The 5,316-nt window shown below is 35.1% G+C and overlaps 1 long non-coding RNA gene across 1 annotated transcript; it reads left to right on the forward strand.

The window, feature by feature from the left end:
* Positions 1-3,531: 3,531 nt before the first annotated feature.
* LOC137642519 (uncharacterized) lies at positions 3,532-4,745 on the forward strand. The gene is made up of 3 exons (XR_011044798.1): positions 3,532-3,581; positions 4,200-4,282; positions 4,636-4,745. It is a non-coding gene; the product is annotated as an uncharacterized lncRNA (long non-coding RNA).
* Positions 4,746-5,316: the final 571 nt, after the last annotated feature.

Below are 5,316 nucleotides of genomic sequence, written 5' to 3' on the forward strand. Positions count from 1 at the left end.
TCATCTTGAACCTTTTCTTTTTGTCATTTGGGTTTCCTCCTTCGTGGTCATCTTGAACCTTTTCTTTTTGTCATTTGGGTCTCCTTCATTTTGGTAAGCTTCAACCTTTCCTTTTTTGTCTTTTGGGTCTCCTCCTTGTGGTTAGGTTGAACCTTTTCTTTTTGTTTTTCCAGTGATAGACAAGGCTTTGATATATGAAAGCTCATTAATTTACAAATGTTTTCATGTGTTCATTTGGAACAACGTTGCTTCCCGATTAATGCTTAGTTTCTTATGCTGTGAACAAAGAAATGAATATCTGTTATTTTTTTTAATAAAAATAGAAATTGTTAAATTTCTTCTTTATTTACCTATATTTTTGGGGGAACTTTTGTGGAGTTAAAATTCCTTCAATTCACAGCAGTTGTAGTATCTGTTATTATGATCAGTCGAACCACAGGCGAAATAATATACCCACCCAGGTGTGACTCAGTTTCTTCAGGGTAGACAGAAATGAAGTGGTCTGATAGGGATATCCTTTGGGACTTTCAGCAGATGTTATCAAATATTATTCAAATGCATTCAAAATACCCGTTTAGTTTAACCTAGGATGAAATTGCAAACTGGATTCACTTTTACTAAAAAAATTGTAAATTACGATTTGTTCACGTATCTGCTAAAAATATATTATTGAGAAAATTCAATGTCCGGAGTTATCAGCTGGATCGTTTAAGTAGATTCGTTTCTTTATATCAATTCTAAACAAATTAGGTGGAATTGAACTCAGAGATATCACATTTATATACATTCTATTCATTTCATATGTATGCAATGATGCATGTGGTTTTCATTAGAATTTTGCATAAAATTAGTAAAGATATGATAGCTGAAAAAGGATTTCTATATTCCTGACGGATTTCGCCCAGTTATTTGAATTCTTTTGCAAACAGCTTTCTCCAAAAATCTTTGGTTCGAATTGTTCGAGTAAGGCAAGAGGTTTGAAAACCCCAAAAATTTCTTTGGCCTCTCATCGTTTAACCCTCCCGACCCCGACACACTCAGGCTCGGCAGATTACTGAATTTCACTCTACTTCATCTTAAGCTTGAGAATAAATGAATTTATCAATAATCTTATCTTGGTTTTTACAACTTTAGTTGAGTTGCATCTCATGTTAAAGGTCACCGACCACGTGTCTAACCTCTTAGAACGTTTACAGTACACCTCTGGTCTAAATTCATGAGAGCAATTGATGAATACTTTTTTTAAATTTATTTTTGCTTGGTATTTTTGTTAATTGTCAGGTTGTGTGTGTTGTGAATGTTGTTGACTAAGCTTTTATTCCATGTTGATTTTGAAATTGTTAAGACGTATGTTTTATTATTGCTGTAAATTAGATGGATTTAGTCCGACTCATGTACTTTAACCCCTTTATAGATTTACATGAAAGGTTGGGAATTAAAAGTGTGACATTGTTTGAAAAACTGGGAATAGTTAACACTAAAATATTATCTGCTCCACACATATCATTGAGGAGAGTAAGTTCAATAAACAAATCAAGGTAAGACTGAGGTACCCAGGTGTACTCTTTATTAAGTGCTTAAAAGAGTGAAGATTCTCATTCTGAATTAAAGCCAGTAGGCAAAATTTACTGTAAATAACAACACCGCCTCTCCACTTCGGCTCTTATCGATATTGTCTTTAAGTTGGTTACCTGTCCAGCATCTCAATACAGCGTCTGAGATTTATGTGGAAATACTTCCCTGGATACACTGTTAAAAATTTGCATTTAAAAGAAAACGTAAATGCCTGACAACATTTATTCCAAGATTTTTTACAGTTTTAAAAACTGATATATTGACGTAAAGGGGTGATATTGCGGTCACCAACCCGTAAAATATAATAACAAAGTTGTGTGAAAATGACGGTCGCCTGTATTTTACTGAAATACGGTTGAGAAGAATATATTTTGCGGAGAATTTCCGATTAAAATCAAGGTTTATTTTTAATTGTGTAGGATAATATAGTAGTGGGAATGTTTACGAACTGCAACATCTGCTGTATTTTCTCAGGTGGCATGATGGGAGCTTCTGTTCATATCCCTCGTGGGAAAATCCTGGTTGTCTGATGTAGGGAGGTATCCCTAAAACACCTTTCCCATACAAAACTATCCACAGAGATTATCGCGTCTCGTCACGCAATGGTGAAACAGGTGAGGTACAGACATCAACAAACATTGGTTACACCATAATATTCTTCCTGAGAGTAGCTTCACATGGTAATCTTATGAATTGGTCACTGCGTCACCTTCATTATCTTTAAACAGAAGTAGTAAAGGTTTTCACTGAAACACGGTCTAAGTTCTTGAGCCATATAGTGAGTGAAAATTATCAATGATAATATAAAACACAGGAGGAGCCGTGAACAGTGGTGGATTAATTGTAAGACTGATTGTAATGATACCAGATAAAACAATATGATAAGCTCGACTTATAATGCTACTTACTCCCTATGCTCTAATAAACATAAATACTTGCAGTGACCTACTGGAAACGTCACTGTCTGGTGATAGCCGGACGGAAGATCAAGTCCCGCTCTAACTTCGTAGTTTCTTGTAAGGTTTGCAACCTTATTATCCCTTTGAGCTAAGGATGGGAAGCATATAGGTCTACCTACTGAGTCATCAGCAGCCATTGCCTGACCCTCCATGTTCCTAGTTTGGGTGGAGAGGGGGTTTGTCCGCTGATCATATGTATATATAATCAGTGTCTATGGCATTGTCCTGCTAGCTAGGGCAATGCCACTGTCCCTTACCTCTGCCATTCAAGAGCGACCTTTAAACATTTACGTATTCCTAACACAACATATATGCTAAATTTGTATTAGAAATACAATTACATATGGTAATACTAATCATATTATAAGGAAATCACTATGATAATAATCCATCAGTTTTCTTTCTTGTGAAATTGTGATTAGGATTTAGATTGAATGTTGATACTAACTGGCCTCCTGTCAGGCCAGTTCCCAAGAGTCCTTTTGTGGCAAGAAACTTCCATTAGGCGAAATGTTGGGTATTTGCACATTGCCTTTGCGTTACATGATTAGTGGAGTATTGGAATCCTGTCTTTCACTCCTTTGACTTTAAAACTACAGAATGGTCTTTTTGACTTTTAGAAAATAATCTGCTTATCTGTTCATGACTTCAAGAGAACATTTGGTATCATGTCCTAAGGTTGATACATACATATATACGTACGTACTTACATACATACATACAAAAAACATATGTATAACCTTACTAGCCCCACACACGCTTCATTTTATTGACCGCAACAGATGCAAGATTCCCATTAACTCGACTCCAGCAGATGTGTTGTGAATTATGATGATGACTTTATAATGATAGATTTTCTTCTTATATAAAAAATTCCTATTACAAAGATTCGCTTGAAATACTAGTTAATCCTGGTATAGAGAATTCTGCTGATATTTGTTGCAAATAATATTACTAATATAATTGCATTGTTTACATTCCTTTCTCCATTCCATTTCTTCTTCAGAGTTTGTGGTGTGTGAATGCTGTTCCCGCTTGGAACGGAACGTAAGTCGGGTTTCTTCTTCGGAAAATTTAATGACATAATGACCTTGAGAATTTTAATTAAAAGGTCATTCACCTTTTAAATAGTTTGAAAGTCTTTGAATAAGATTTTGCCCCTTTTGTTTTTATCGATTGGGGATTTCTTGGTTATTTTATACATAATTTCAACACTACTTTTAGTGATTAAGGAAATGGAGACAACAACAATCCCATTATTAATAAACAACATTAACATTAATCATTGTAACCATGATAAATAAAAAGCCACGTTAAGAAATGGAAAATAAACATAAAATAATGTTTAATAGATTATATATTTTATATCTATCATATCTATTTCAGCTATTTTTCTCGGCAATTACTTGAAAAATGTTCTCGGTTCTTTGGTGATTCAGTAGCTTATCAGTGGTACAAGTATTTTCAAAAGAACACATGTCAGTGACATAATTTTCCTTCTAGCTCATATCTGCTTAAAAAACATTTTACAAAATCTTAAGCAAATACAATAAGTATTATTTTTTTCATAATCATATCACCATTTGCCTTTTTCGTATATTTCTTTATTTTTTTTCTATCTATTCAATTCCCCTCTTTATCTCCCCCCCCCCCCACCCCCACCAGCACCCCCCACAAGGAGCCCAGACTGGGCGAGATGCAACGAGTCTTCGATGAGCTGAGGCAGATGTCAGGTGGCGACAGACAAGGTACTCTCAAGATCATCTTCTTTTGTTAAGTAAAACTTTCATTAAACTTCTAAGAATCCAGACTTTCTGAAAATTAGAGCTATTTAGTTTGCTGGGAATTCACATCTGTATGCTTTAAGTTAATAGCAATCCCAAAAAAATATCTGCTTTAGCTTTCATTACTTACGAAGAAAAGTGATTAATTTAGTCGTAATGTTGTCTCTTGAAAACCGTTTACTAACTTTCTTTTTAATACCATCATTTTATTAATTTCCAGTTGTAAATATGTTAGTTTTTCCTTGGGTAGAGATCTTTGAAAACAGATTTTGGTGCCATATTAACATTCTTATTCCCCATTCCTGCCCCCAACTCAGCACGCTCCCTTCCATGTGGCAGTCATGTCCTGGCACCAGGCAAGACCGTTACCATCCAGTCTCAGAAGTACCCAAATTGGTATCCAGTGGGTAGCAGCTGCATATGGACCTTCAAGGTGAGTTTTCACAAAATAAAAAAAATAAAAAAAAAAATATCTGTACAGTCAGCCCTCGGTCTTCACGGTGGTTACATAGCAGGGACATTCACAATAATCAAGAATCTGCGTATGCTTGCTGCCCTAAGGTTGCTCAACTCATAACCTACTAACTCGCTGCACATTGTCTAAGCAAGATCGACTAACACAATAGGTAACACCTTGTATATAAACTATAATTTGTAAGTGTTTTCTATCGTAGTTTAACTATTTTATCGCTGTATGAATACACTCTAGTAACTGTACACATGTGCACAGTAGGTATGTAGTCTACAAACAATATACAGTAAGACTACATATAACATGAATCTTTGCCACACTTACTGTAGCCTATATGTAAGTACTATAACACGAAAACATTACTGTTCCTATCTATCAACACTCTCTGATACTGTAATACATATTCGTGTAGAAAATGTACATTACTATCACTACAGTAAAGCTTAATCAGCTAAGGCAACACTTATAAATGATCTCTCTTTTTGGCAGGTCCACTCGCACCATTACAACTTACTACACACATTAC

The sequence above is a fragment of the Palaemon carinicauda genome, chromosome 6 (assembly GCF_036898095.1).
Source record: "Palaemon carinicauda isolate YSFRI2023 chromosome 6, ASM3689809v2, whole genome shotgun sequence".
Classification (NCBI taxonomy): domain Eukaryota; kingdom Metazoa; phylum Arthropoda; class Malacostraca; order Decapoda; family Palaemonidae; genus Palaemon; species Palaemon carinicauda.